At 33.6% G+C, this 16,197-nt stretch overlaps 1 protein-coding gene and 1 non-coding gene across 6 annotated transcripts in view; one reads left to right on the top strand and one right to left on the bottom strand.

Annotated features, from left to right (window-relative positions):
- Zc3h12b (zinc finger CCCH-type containing 12B) overlaps nucleotides 1–16,197 on the bottom strand; it is a 353,709-nt gene that overhangs the window by 188,119 nt on the left and 149,393 nt on the right. The gene's annotated exons all lie outside the window — the stretch shown is intronic.
- On the top strand, nucleotides 8,548–8,624 carry Trnaa-ugc (transfer RNA alanine (anticodon UGC)). Its single transcript has one exon. It is a non-coding gene; the product is annotated as a tRNA-Ala (tRNA).

Here is a 16,197-nt window from a genome sequence, read left to right as displayed (position 1 = left end):
GAATCTAGCAATTACAATCAAGACACAGTTAAACTGAATCAACTAAAATTGCATAATTTTTTAAGTTCTATACACTCATGGAAACAGCACCTTCAAAAGTTCCCTTGAATCCCTTTGTAGTTTATTCCTCTCTCTACGCCTAGACTTTGGCAACTATTGATCTGGATATTTTTAAATAAAATCTGGTTTTTGTTCTTCAAAACTTAGAAATTGAATAAGATCACACAGTATATATTGTTTTGTATCTGGAATACTTCTATTGATATCATGCTTTGGGAATTTCTCCATGTTGGTGAACATATCAGCAGCTTATTCATTTTTATTGCTGAATGGTATTCTATCATATGCACATATAAAATTTTGCTTATACAAATTTATTTACTGAAGAATACTTGGATTATTTCCAGTTTCTGGTTACTAAAAATATTTCTTCCATGAACAACTGTATAAAAGTCATGTGAATGTTTGCTTTCACTTTTCTTGAGTAAATACTAAGGGGTGGAAAGTATGGGCAATATGGTAAATGGATATTAAGCTTTTAAGGAATTAATGAAGAATATTCTTAAGTTACTACAGAATTTTACATTTCCAAAAGGAGTTTATAAGATATCCATTTGATCTACACTTTTTAACACTTGGTATTGTCATTGTAAATTTCAATCACGTCAGACCAATATGTTCTTATCAATATAGCAAAAGCCTATAAAATAAGTGAACAATTAAATGGAGTATTAAAGGCATATTTGACTGAGATTGGTGCTAAAAATGAACAATGTCTATTTTCCAAATACCTTTTGTCCAATTCCCTATCACCTTCCAATATTCAAGCCTAGTGAGCTTAAAAGTACTGATAAGGGCAAATTTCAGATGGTTTATTTACTCCTATGTCATGTAGTCTCCTGAAATTTTCTTGAATTCTGTAGATTTCTCACTGCTCCGACCTTATGTTAAAAATACAAAAGCAAGATAAAAAATAATCAAACTATTTTAAAGTAATCTGTGTCCCAAACCAAGCTCAAAAATATTTATAGGGATACAGAAACATCCAGCATCCAGCAATGTAATGATGTTCAGCATCTAATGAAAAGTTATGAAACAAGGAAAGAAGCAGGAAACTTTTACTAATAATAAGGCCAAAAATCAATCATTAGAAACAGATACAGAATTGAATTGACATACTACCGAACTTGCCATATAATAACAGTAAAATACTTATTATACCTCTATTCCTGAAGTTCAGAAAGGTAAATATAGATGTCAAAAATAATTTTAATTGCCCACGTCAAACTTCAAGATATTAAAATAACAAATCTAATCTGGAAAGTATGTACTATTTGTGGAAAATAGTATATTAGACCCTAAGGAAAAGAGTATTGAACTTGAAAACAGTAAAACAAACTATCCAAAATGAAACAGACAAACAAATTAAATCACCGGAATATCAGTTGTCTGTGGTAAAGCCTTCAAACAACTTTGAATATATATATTCATTCCTAGGGTTCCCAAAGCAGAGAATAAAGGAAGAGTAGAAAAAAGTATTTGAAGAAGTAATGGTTAAAATGCCTCCAAGTGTGAAGTTCTATAAATACAAGGATCCAAGAAATTCAACTAACTACAAACAAGAAATATAGATAAAAACATGCCAAAGCACACAATGAAATTATTCAAAATCAGAGATGTAGTGAAAAGTTTAGAGTAACCAGAAAGAAAATTCAGTACACAGGTACAAAAACAATGGAAGCAAATTCAACACTGGAATGCCTGCAAGCAAGAAGAAAGTAGATTTACATTTTAAATTACAGAGAGAAAAATACTATCAAAGCAGAATTCTAAACTCAGTGAAAATATCCTATAGAAAGAAGGTGAAATGTATTTTCAGACATACAAAAAAGCTAAACTAAAACATTATCAGTAGACCCACACTTTACTAAAGTTAAAGAAAATCTTTCCAGTAAAAATAAAATAAAAAGATGATGATGATAATGATAATGATGAAGATGGTGATTTACAGTACTAGGGATTTAACTGAGGACTTCACACATGGTTAGGCAAGTACTCTACCACTGAGCTAAACCCTAGTTCCAGATGAAAATTGAACTGACACAAAAGAACAAAAGAAGTGAAAGGAATATCATTAGATTTTTTCTTTTATGTAAATATTTCAGAACATAATTAATCATTTAAACAAAAAATAATAATTAAAAATACTTGTAAAACAAAATCTTCAATAATCATAACATGAAAAGAAGGAGGAAAATCAGGAGGATGCTATTGTAGGGTCTGAATACTAATATATGGAATGCTAGAATATTGATTGATTAACACATTCATGACTTAAAGATAAATATGGTAAACTCAAATGCAACTGCAAAAATAATGAGACAAAAATTTGCACTACTGCTCTTCTGGGAAGAAGTGCAGAATAGAATTGACCAAATTATGCTATGTAAATGTGTGAATATGTCACAATGCATTCCAATTTTATATAATTTACCAATTAAAAATAAATTAATAGTAAGATAACCAACAGAATAGACAAAGGGATCAGGGAGAGATAAGAGGGGTGGAAGGGATAATACAGGGGACTGAAATGGAGAAAATTATATGAATTTATGAATATTTCAAAATGAACCACAATATTATGTATAACTGATGCACTAAAAATAAAAAAATTACAGTTAATATTCTAGTATAAGAGAAAAATGGTATATAATAATAATAATACTTAATCCATAGAAGGCAAGAAAAGGCAACAGGAAACAGAACAGATAGGATAAACAAAAAACAAATATCAAGATGATGACTCAAATGTAAACCATATAAATATTCATAATAAAAGTAAACAATGTGAACAAAATGCTAGCAAACTTAATTCTATACCATATTAAAACTATAATGTATCATTACAAAGTGGGATTTAATCCTGGAATGCAATGGTTCAACATATAAAAAGGAATAAACACCAAACATTGACAGAGTGACCTGGGATTAGACAAAGATGTGTTTATTATAATCCCCAAATCATGCTCTATAAATGATTTGAATAACCCAATGAAAGGGCACAGATTGTCACACTGGAAGAAGAAGCAAGATCCAACTATATGCTGCACACAGTAATTGCTGACTCAATAAAAAGAAATAAATTCACTGTTGATGAGAATGTAAATTAGTACAGCTATTATATAAAACAATATGGAGATTATTATAAATTATAAATAATATAATATATTCTATTATAAATAGAATTATCATATCCATCAATAACATTACTGGGTATATACACAAAGAAGATTAAAACATTACACAAAAAATAAATTTGTACTCCCATGTTTAATCACAGCACTAATATTCATAATAGCTAAAATACAGAATCAAACTAGATGCCTAAAAGTGGATAAATGGATAAAAATATGAGAGATTATACACATACATGATGGATTATTATTCAGTCATAAAGAAGAAAGAAATCCTTTCATTTGTAGTAACATAGATGGAAATGGGGGTCATTCTATTAAGTAAAATAATACCAAGAAAAATATCACATGTTCTCATTAATTTGTGGAAACAAATAAATCAATGTTTTAGAAGAATGGGATGGTATAAAGGTCAGTAGAGACTCGGAAGGATAGAATTAGGGGCATGGAAAGAAGCTTAATAAAGAGGTATTAAAACACGGGAAGAATTAGTTCTGAGCTTTCTATACCATAGTAGGGCAACTATTGGTTAAAACAATCTATAATACATTTTAAAAGAACTAGAAATAAAGAGGACAAAATACCCAAAACATAAAAATGGTTAATGTATGAAGAAATAGAAATGCTTTTTGCCCTGATTTTATTATTACACATTGTATACATGTATTGAATTACCATACTGTATCCCATAAGGATATACAAATATTACATTTCAAAAAAATAAAAGCACAACAATGGAAAATACATTACAGTAATATGAATAAAAAGAAAGCTGAAACCCCAGTACTAGGAGCGCACTTGTCCACGTTTGTTAGGAGGGTTAGAGGACGTGGAGAAGACTTTGACCGTGAGGAGGAGGTCCTGTACAGACTGGTTTTATGTAAAAGACATTTTCCTATTGTAACCATTGTTCTGTGTGTGCATTTTATTCCTCATTTCTGTATAGATAGTTGAAAATGCTAAGTACTTTTTTGGAAACACCTAGGCTTTCTAGATGTTCTAAAGTGCCTGATATATGTTAAAAGTAGAAGTGGTAACATACATTTTGTACATTTCTTTTTGTTAAAATTCTTATGAAATTTTTTTTGGGGGGGGCAGTAGCCAAACCCCCTTTTGAGTCATACAGAGTTGTATGCTGGTCCTTGGGTGTGCCTACCATGAGCTAAGACTTGTAACTTATGTCTATGGGTTTTGTTTTACTTTGCTCTGTATATAGTGTATATATTTTATTTTATTTTTTTTGCAGTGCTGGGGATCGAACCCAGGGCCTTGTGCTTGCAAGGCAAGCACTCTACCAACTGAGCTATCTCCCCAGCCCTATAGTGTATATAAAGGACAAATGAATCCTAATCTGCATCTAGTCTATCTAGACGTTAAAGAGGTTGCCAGTGTATGACAAAAGTAGAATTAGTAAACAAATTTTGTATGTTTTGTGTTAAAATTCCTAGGAAGGATTGTCTTCTGAAACTTTTGAGCATTATAGCACTGGGTCGGTGACAGATCAGAATGCTCATATTTTGAAGACATTTTAAAATTAGAACTATTGTTACATGTGTGCAGTTGATATTCAAGACTGTCATGTACATAGTGGACAAACTGAGTCTTACTTGAAACATCTAGTCTCGCTAGATGGTTAGAAGTGCCCGATGTATGTTAAATGTAGAGGCAGTAAAATATCACTTTGTAAATATCTTTTTGCTAAAATTCATATGAAATAGTCTTTTGGGGAATGGAACTGTTAAACGACCTCTGTGAGCAGTATAGTACTGTCTGCACTTGTTCAGTGATGTGGAGGAGGTGGGAGGGAAGCAATTGCAAAAGGTAATATGTTAGTGTGTTCATACTTGGAACATTTTCAGACATCAATTTTCTCTGTTTTGTGCATTTTGTTTTGCTGTGTATATAGTGTATATAATGGGCAAATGAGTTCCAGTTTTGCAACATCTAGTCCCTAGATGTTAAAGAGGTGGCCAGTGTATAACCAAGTAGTTAGTAAAATTAGCACATTTTGTAAAAAAAAAAAAAGCACTAAATGCATATCACAAAGGATAAAATAAAAATAAGTACATAATATCAGCTAGCACATTAAGAAGCTAGGATGTAAGAGTAAATTAAATCAACTATAAACTTAAGAAAGAAAACATTAAAGGTTAAGAGAAAATCAATGCCATAAAAAAGTGAAAAGTAAAGGAAATCATAAGTTGGTTTATGGGATCAGTAAATCAGTAAACTTCTATTTGGACTAGTGAGAAAGTACAGAGAAAATATGAGTAACAAAAATGAGTGTGGGGGACATTAGTATTATATAATCGTATAGGTGTTAAGAGGATAATAATAAAATATGAACAATTTTATATATAAAAATTGACAAAATAGATGGCAGCCATAAACTGAGACACAAACAAATAAAAAGCTTACTCAAGAAGAAATAAATGACCTAAAAAAGGACACCCATTAAAGGAATTTAATTTGTATGTTACAAAATTCCCCTATTGAAATTCTAGGTCTAGATGGCTTCACTGCTGAATTCCACTAAACAATAAAGAAGGAATTGATACCAAGTATTATGCAAAATCTTGGAAACTGAAAAAGAAATTAACTTTATAAAGCCATTTTGTAAGGACTTAATCTGAAAGCTAAACCAGACTAAAACACTACAATGAAAGAATACTCAACCAATATTTCATGAACATAGATGCAAAAAATGTGAAAAATATTTTAACAATATATATTCAACACACAAAATAGATAATACATCATGACCAAGTGAGTTTTTCACATAAAGGCAAGGTTGATTTAGCATTAAAATAATCAAAAATTGAACCATGTGTGGTGGCACACGCCTGTAATCCTAGCTTTTTGGGAGGCTGTGGCAGGAAGATTGTAAATCCAAACCAGTCTCAGCAACTAAGTGAGTCCCTAAGCAACTTAGTGAGACCCTGTCTCTAAATTAAAAAAAAAAGGGCTGTGGATGTGGCTCCATGGATAAGACCCCTGGGTTCAATCCCCCGTACATAAATTTTAAAAAATCAATAAATGATTGGATGCTTTCCCCTAACAGCAAGAAAGGATAAACATGTCATTTTGGCCACTTCTGTTGAAGACTGTATTGTACATTTTACTCACTGCAATTAGAGATGAATAATAAAAATCATACAGATCAGAAAAGAAAAAATAAAATACTTTATTTGAAAAAAACATAATCTCCTATACAGAAACTCTGATGAAATCTAAGGCTACTAGAATCAATAAGCTAAGTTAGCAAAGTTACAGATTACAACAAAAATTGAAGGACTGGGTGCTGCAAAGCACTTTCCCACCATGCATGAGAAACTAAGTTTGATTCCCAAAACTGCAAGAAAAAAAAAAAGCAATTGTATATAGTAGCAGAAAACAATTACAATTTGAAACCATTAAAACATTTACAATAGCATCAACAATTACAAAATAGAATACTTAGGAAAAATATGTCAAAAGGCAACAGTTCCTCAATTAACCTACAAAAAATTTCTGAAAGAAATCAAATAAGACTTAGTATTGAAGACCTAGTTGAAAGATATACCATGTTCATGGGTTAGAAGATTTAATATTGTTATATGTCATTTATCCCCAAATCAATCTATAATTACAATGCAATTACAATCAGAAGCCTGGCAAGGTTTTCTTTTCCTTTTCTTTTTTTCAGATACTAACAGACTGATTATGAAGTTTGTATGGGATATAATATCCCCAGGTTAACTGTGAAAAGGAAAACAAAATTGAAAGCCGTAAACTATACCAATTTCAGGACTCATTATATATAGCAATCAGGTCAATGTGCTATTGACATTAAAATAAAGAGATCAAAGGGGTAAAACAGAGTACAGAAAAAGGACCCACAACATATACAGGTGGTTGATGATGTACAAATATGCAAAGGCAATTTTGTATATAAATTGTTTTCTTTTTTCGGTAAATGTTGATGGAAAAATTCATATGCAGAAATATGAACTTCATATCTTGCACAATTTACAAAATTTTATTCAGAATGGGCATCAGATATATACAAAAACCTAGAACTATAAATCTTATATAAGAAAACATGGGATAAAGTATTTGTGACCTGGAATTAGACAAAGGTTTGTTAGCTATAATACCAAAGTTATTAGTACAATGAACTTCATCAAAAGTAAGTACTTCTATTTGTGACACTATTAAGATAATTTTTCTGAATATTTTTGATATTTGAGAATTTATAAGGAAAACATAAATAAGTCCAAATTTTGTAAGAAGAGTAACAAATCTAATAAAAACGGGTAAGAGACCCAAACAAATACAACACCAGAAATAGATATAGATGGAAAATAAACACAAGAGGGTACACACCATTACTCATTAGGTACATGAAAAATAACATGGAGAGATACCATAACACCAGTAAAATGGTATATCAACCATTAGAACGGCTAATAAAAGGTCTGCCCCATACTAAGTATTGATAAGGATATAGATGACCTAGATTCACATAAATTTATGTTTAGAAAATAAAATGGCAAGATACTAAGATGGCAGAGAATTAACAAATGGGATGGAATCAAATTAATAAGCAGTTTCAAGGGAAAGGAGGCTATCAAGAACATGAACAGAGAGCATAGAGAATGGGAGAAAATCTTTACCACTGGCACTTCAGATAAAGCATTAATCTCCAGAATATATAAAGAACTCGAAAAACTTAACAGCAAAAAAAAAAACAAAAACAAAAACAAAAAAACAAATAAGCCATAATGGAATATTATTCAGCCATAAAGAAGAATAATATTATGGCATTTGCACGTAAGTGGATGGAATTGGAGAATACCATGCTAAGTGAAATAAGTCAATTCCAAAAAAACCAAAGGCTGAATGTTTTCCCTGATAAGTGGAGAATGATATATAATGGGGGTGAGGGGGTATGGGGAGTGAGAGAAGAATGGAGGAACTTTGGATTAAGTAGAAGGAAATGAGAGGGAGGGGGTTATGAAAAGTGGTGGAATGAGACAGACATCATTACCCTATGTACATGTTTGATTACACCAATGATATGAATCTACATCGTGTACAACCATGGAAATGAAATGATGTGCCCCATTTGTGTACAATGAATCAAAATGTAGTCTGTAAAAAGTGAAAAAATAAATAATTTTAAAAAAACCCAAATAACCCAACCAATAAATGGGCAAAGGAACTGAACAGACACCTTACAGAAAAATATGATTGGTCAACAAATATATGATAAAATGTTCAATGTATCTAGCAGCGAGAGAAATGCAAATTAAAAGTATACTGAGATTTCATCTCCAGTCAGAAAGGCAATTATCAAGAATACAAGTAACAGGGCTGGGGATATAGCTCAGTTGGTAGAGTGCTTGCCTTGCAAGCACAAGGCCCTGGGTTCAATCCCCAGCACAGCCAAAAAAAAAAAAAAAAAAAAAAAGAAGAAGAAGAATACAAGTAACAATAAATGTTGGACTTGGATCACCATTTGACCCAGTTACCTCACTCCTCAGTTTATACCACTTAAAATAAGCATACTACAGTTACACAACCACATCAATGTTTATAGCAGCTTAATTCACAATAGCTAAATTGTGGAACTGGTCTAGGTTCCCTTCAGCAGATGAATGGATAAAGAAAATATGGTATATATATATATATATATATATATATATATATATATATATATATATATATATAATGGAATACTACTCAACCATAAAGAGAAATGGAATTATGGCATTTGCCAGTAAATAGATGGAACTGGAGACTATCATGCTAAGTGAAATAAGCAAACCCAAAAAAACCCAAAGGCTGAATGTTCTCTCTGAAGTTCTCTCTGATATGCTAACTCACAATAAGGTCAGGGGCAGGGAAGAACAGAAGTACTTGTTATTAGACAAAGGGGAATGAAGGGAAGGGAGAGGGAATGGGAATTGCAAAAATAGTAGAATGAATCAGACATTACTTTCGTATGTGCTTACATGAATACATGACCAATGTAATTCCATATCATGTACAACTAGAAGAATGGGAAGCTATACTCCACATATATATACTATGTCAAAATATATTCTACTGTCATGTATAACAAATAAAAAAAGAGTTCTACCTCAATTATCTTCCTATGAACTCACGGTAGCCCTATGAAGTAGCATCTGTTACTATGGTTTACCAAATTACTGCACAAAAACTCTAAGGACCTATTGAAATTAGCTGATGTCTAAATGGATGTGATTTGAAAAACTGCTACAAAATTCCCCTCCAAAATATTATATGTCAGATATCACAGTTATTTAAATTCAATGAATGAGTCTTAAATATTTTCAGAATTAGTCTTCAAACTGGGTACTCAAAATTATACAACGGCACAACTACTTTGGAGAACAGGTTGGCATTTTCTTTAAAAGTCAAATATATATTTACCATATATTTTACCTACTCTACTCCTAGTTGTTTACCCTCTGCAAATATTTGTCTATAAAGCTGTTCTACAAGAATGGTTAGTAGTTCCATGGATCTAATGAGCAGATGATGACTATAGTTAATATTACTGTAGTTTATGCCAGAAATTTGCTAACATAGATCTGAACTGATCTTAATACAAAAAGGAACCATGTGATGTGTCTGACATATTAATGCTTTTGATTTCTATAATCATTTCTCAATGTATAGCCCTATGAAAACATCAGATTGTACACTTTGAATGTAGTTTTTGTCAATAATATTACAATAAAACTGGGAACATTCCCAATTTTACCTCTTAGCATTGACTTACAATCCTGATCAGAAGCTTATATATATATATATGTATGTGTATATATATATATATATATATATATATATATATATATATATATCTCACCATCAATGTAGATATGAGGTGTACCTCAATAAGCTCAGGATAGACAATTCAGGAATGTTCCAAGGTGAAGTGATTGGGTTATACAATCTGTAATGAATGAGAAAACTAATACATTTGGTGGAGTATAATTTGAATGGCTTATTGGGTGGTAAATGTTGGCAGGTATGACATGGCTGGAAGAAGTATGTCACTGGGGAATATATATTTTGTCTTCGAATTCTTCCTCTCTTTTGTTTCTCAGCTGGCAAATAAGTTTTGTTTGCTTTCAGGAGGCCCTCTCACAATTTAAGTTGTCAAAGGGCTGCGGAAAACATTAAATATCTTCCTTGTTCATGTTCATGTTCATTTCTGCTTTCACTTTATTGCTAAAATAAATGTTACTATTTATAGAGAAAGTGTCTTTACTGTCTATTAGATCTGACCTACCAAATGCCACTGCTGCACCATATGTAACACTTGAACATTACAAACTGGCATAGTAAGCAGGATCTGGGAGACAATATGCCTCTCTTAGAAAAGGCTGAAACTGAATGCATAATCTGTGACATTTCAGGATAGAAGGGTCTCCGATTTTCTTCCCTGACGTGAGAATAAGCAAAAACAACAGATCCTTGTGAGGAATGGGGCAAGAGACTAAGAAATAGTAACTCTCAAGTTATTTCCCAGGAAATGCTAGTAGAAAAAAGGAAAAGAAATGATTGGGGTGTGTAGGACAGGATGAGTTATTTTGACTGCATATAAAAACAGTTTAAGATTGTTTATAGGTCTTAACTAAAACAATTCACTGAGTTAAACTTCTAACAGGTATAATCTACATGCAAAAGAGTATAAAATGTTTCAGCTATGTTTTGATTATAGTACTGTAAAAAGTAAAGTATCTCATCTTATTAGAAAGGAATAATTTGTATTATTCAGAAATTTCATAAGAATTGTTTCAGAATATGAATTTAAGAAAGGGTCTGAAACTAGAAGAGTTATAAGGAAGTTATGGGTATGGGAATACATTTTAGTATGGAAAATTAGATGGAAAAATGTTTCTGGATGAGAAAATATTTTGTATCCTAAAGTAATATACTTGAACTCAAGTTCAAGATGAAAGAGAGAAAATAACTAAGGATATAAACAAGATGGAGGTAGGGGAAGTTCAGTGGATTAGACAAAGCAGGATGTAGGGAAGGGAGGAGGGATTAGGAACAGGAAAGAGAGTGGAATGAATCCAACATAACTTTCCTATGTTCATATATGAATACATCACCAGTGAAACTCCACATCATATACAACCACAAGAATGGAAACCTGATTAGAATAAGTTGTACTCTGTGCATTTATAGTATGTCAAAATATACTCTATGTTTTGTATATCTAAAAAAATTTTAAAAGTAAGTTGGAAATTGTCTAAGTAAGTTGTAGAAGGTTTGGGGAAGGTAAATCTCAAAATATTTGTGTATATGATTAAATGGCTATAATTAACACAAAGTTATTTAAGGGATTTTCTAAGGTCAAATTTTAGTGTACTGGTATAAAGAAAAGTCTAATTTTCTATGCTTAAATATCATAAGGTTTCCTTAAAGCACTGATCTGCTCTTACCTATCAAAACAATTTTTTGTGTCTATTAGGTTTTATTACTTAAGGAAAATATGTCTCAAAGGAGTACCTGTATTAAAGTCTTTTAAAAGATTACTTTGTAACTGATTAAATAAACATTGTTATTTTCGGTTAGTACAAAATAGTTGAAACCCAAATATATCTGACTAGAGGTATGTATACATCTGAGAACTAAATATGTCTGAGCCTTGTCTAAGTATTAGGTAAAATTTTGTAAAATAAAAGCTCTCCTTTATACATTGTATCTGACATAAAAGAACCAAACTTACATTTAAAAACCTTGCTTACTTCTGTTTGATTTGAATAAATCTATCTCTGATCATTAGCACCATTTCCTAAATGTATAAGAGATTTAAGACTATCCCTTGATTTTTGCTAGTTCTGGTAACCTATGCAGAACTGGGATTATAGTTACTATACACCATGGATTCTAAATTTTACTTTAAAAGTTAAAATTAGCTAATATAACAACGTCTGTGTCATTGTGATACACAAAAATTTATAGGACTCTGATTATTACAGAGCTCATATTCCTTATTTATATTTATTTATATTGAGTAGGAAGGAAAAATATTAATTCGAATGGGGAGAAAAAGTCAGCAAAAGTTTTTGAGGATGCTCAGGCTGCTATCCAAAAGCCCTAGACTTATGGCCTATGGGGATTGGGCCAGTGGAAATACAAGTATAAACCCAAGATAAATATGATAACTGGAGTTTGTGGCAAAAACAAGAAGGGAAGAATCTGCCTTTAGGATTTTGGTATCAAATGTTACCCAGTTCAGGTATTCTTTAAATTCCCTTTGAACAAAACCTACTGACTGCTTATTTGGCCTTGGTAGAAACAGAATAATTGGTTACTGATCATGAGGTCATTTTGAGACCTTTTATGACATGGGTAATGAGAACTCTAGTCTCCCATAAAATTGGGCATGTTCAAGAGTCCAGCATTATCTTTCCCTTCTTGCTTCTCTCTCCTACACACTTGCTTTTCCTTCTCCTCACTTTCCACTCTCTCTAGCACGCACCCTTTCTCTTTCCTTTCTCTTTTCCTCTCATTTTCTCTCTTACCCTGCAGGGAGACACTCTGTTTGCTTAATAAACTCTCTTGTGTGAGTTCCCATGTCTGTCGTGGATTTCTGGGAGCTATTGTTGAGCTGCAACTGAGACCAGGTGTAAGGAGCGCCAGTTCCATCTGAGGGGCTGGAGCTACCAAGGGACCCAAGCTGAGCTGCATTTTTTCCTTACATTGGTGCCATGACTTGGGATGGGTCCTCCCACTGTCATGAGTGGAACCCCATCTAAGCCCCAGTGCCCCCCAGACACAGCCCCACCTTCCATTCTGCCCGGACGCTCTGCTCTGCATTCATCACCGGACTTCAAATTGGTGAGTCCTCTAGGCAGGTTCCCCAGGCTGATTTATACCCTTGAGGCGGCTGAGGGGTGGGGGTACCCCCCCAGCCACAACTTTTATAGTTACGGCAGGTCCCCTAGTCAGTCTTATCTGCCAGGTGGATTCCTGATTTTATGGTGGAGATTCTCTCAGGGTTGAGGCTCATCTCGCGCTCGCACACTCGCACTCGAAAATCCTGATATCAGGTCCTCAAACCCTTCTCGGCTTTTGCCCGGCACACACATTGGTGCTTGTGTGACGACACAATCAATGTGCTGTCCCTCATCTCCAGCCCAGTACTCTGGCCTCGGGACGCCCTGGCCACAGACTTGGCTGTATCAGTCCCCACCATGGAATCTGGGTCCTCCAATCTGGCAGATTCCACCCTGGGAACCCTTCGACCGACCCCCAGTACTTAAAGCCATCAAAATCCGTTTGTGTAATGGCACACAGCTTCCGTGAGTGAGCGGGCAGATGGAAAGGGATTCCTTATCTTCAAGTCTCTTCTTTCTTGCTTCTTGACTCTTCCTGCAGGCTCGGGTGCCTCCAGACCCTGCTTCTCCGTCTTCCCCTGCTTCCCCATGTAACATAAGCAGCCCCATTCCCACAAGTAGTGGGAGATAATTGACAATTTTCTGTGCCCAATCCTAAATTAATTACTAACCAGGAAAAAGGGTTAAAAGGACCTAAGCATCAAGTTTCTGCTAGAACATTTTAGCCCCTTTCAGATTCAGATCTCAGTCAAGGCTTACATTGAAATGTAAATGAAGGAAGCCGCAGTGGGAGACCAGTCTCAAACCCAAAGGAAAAAAAGTGTCCATTTTAAATTTCTCCTGGGCTACAACTCAGAATACTTTTCTCCCTTTCACCTTTTCTCTCCTTCTCATTTTCTCATGCTTTAATTAATAACCATTATCATTTTTCTTCTAGGACTTTTGTTTTTCTTAAATGCTATATTTTTGAGCTCACAATTTTGATCCTACATACCTAGGTTAATGATTTTTGATCAGTTCTTTTTATCCAACTCTAGAGTTATTTTTGAACATCCGTTACATTGCAATGGAGATAAATATTACAAGATCTTTGCTTTTGTGTTAAATATAAGCGTGCATAAAAATTAAAATTTAAAAAATGAATCCAAATATTTTTAATTCACATGATTTAAAGAGGTTCAGTTTAAATTGGGTAAACTAATAGAAGTAAATTGTCCTTAAAATTAACTCAGAAGTCTCTAGGTGGTCAAACTAATAAAATGTTGATGTTTATAAAATGTCTAACATCAATTTTTCTAGGACTTTTCTTCAACAGGAAAGAGACAGCAAATACTGTTGGTACACTTGTCTGTTATCTTGGTTTTTTTACAATAAGATGAGTGAATTAGAGTTGACATGTATGGGATTACTCAAATGTGTTTATTAGAGACTTCTAATTAATTTACAAAGTTATTCCATGGAGTAACATACTTAAAAACATTATTCTTTATATATTAAATGTGTTCATATTTTCCAGGTATACAAGCCTTTAAAGCAGAAAATTTATCAAGCTGCTATTCTCCAAATTAAACTTGTCTGTAATGGTAAACCTATCATTTAATGTTTTATTATAGGACCTATCATCAATAGGGTAAATGTAAAATTTGTTAAATGTATTTCTAAAAGTATTGAGAGCCTGATTTGTTTAAAGGTTAAGCATGAAAGCATTTTACCACTTTGCCACACAAAAGGAAACTTAAAAGATCTCTCAGCCTTTCTTTAATTCATGTTTTAGATATAATGTTAAATTGTATTAATTAATGTTCATATAGACTCAGGAGTCAATATATGTAAACTTCTTAAAATGACATTTAAGAAAGAGTGTAATGCACAGTAGCAAAAATGGGACAACAGTGACTGAAATTGGGGTCTCTGATGACCTCATGGCTGTGGCATGCCTGGTGCCTGAGAGTGCTCCTGTGCAGGGGCACAAGATGCCTAACTGCTGTGGCAGTACATTGATCTCAGGCACACAGCTCTTGGGCAGGAAGGAATTCTTTTGCTAGATAACCAGTGTTTCATCAGCTCCCTTCTCTGGTTCCTGCCCACCTTACAGTAACTTTGGAACCTAACATTGCACATATATAAAGATTGCTGACATAACTCTTTAGATCCGCATTTCCATCAGAGAACAGAGCTCCATCTGATCTCAGCTTAATCTTCAAAATCTGTGTTTATAACCCTTTATTTTCTAATACTCCTTTGCCCCTCACTGAAAAGCCCCACGTTACCTGAGATAAGGCTCTGCCTCATAACCCTTCTAAACATTAGAATGACTCCAAAGTAAGCCAGACTTTAACTCATTTAAAGTTGTCAAAAGTTTGATGTTTGTTGTAAAAATTACTGTGACCTCAAATAGGAACTCAGCCAAAATTCAAGATAGCTATTGCACAAACTGAATGTTTTACTGTTGGTGATTCCATTTTGTATTTTCCTTGTAAATTCTAATTGTTGCCTGATCAATATTTTGCAGAAGTACTGCTTCAAGAGCGAACACCATAAATTAACTTGGTATAATAAGCCATCACCTATAGGACAGATAATGTAAACCCCAATTAAATAAAAGGGGATAAATAATGGTAAAGTCATAGACATTGAAGTTAAAGCCCAGTACTCTTACTTTATGACTGGTGAGACTGACTTGCTTGATGGTTAAGATCAAACTTAGAGATTGAGATTAAATACAGAGGTCAAGAAAAGTCCATATTTGGGTCTTGCCCTCAAAGTCATCCTGAACCCAGGGAACAAGAGGACTTCTCTAAGGAGGGCTGCAACTCTGGGTCACACAACCTCCTGACCAAGGAGATTGATGAGACCACTAGAGGAAAAGCCACTCAGTGCACCTGCTGCAGAGGAGGGTCAAGGAAAAAGGGAGACATCCCTGGTGCTTTCAAGGGAAGCCACCTCATCGAGGAGACCCTGCCTAACCAATGGCACTAATGGAGCTAAGAAGCTGCTCTTAAGTTCTCTATGAGTGACCCCTGTGGGAACTCAGCTGACTCTTTAACAGACAGGAACAGGTCACTTTGACCAACTTGATCTTAAACACCTAGCAAAACAGTTAAGACCAAAATATAGCCATTCTTGGGCATTTAAAA

This window comes from Sciurus carolinensis, chromosome X (genome assembly GCF_902686445.1).
Source record: "Sciurus carolinensis chromosome X, mSciCar1.2, whole genome shotgun sequence".
Lineage (NCBI taxonomy): Eukaryota > Metazoa > Chordata > Mammalia > Rodentia > Sciuridae > Sciurus > Sciurus carolinensis.
This window is presented reverse-complemented; position numbering and strand designations above follow the sequence as displayed.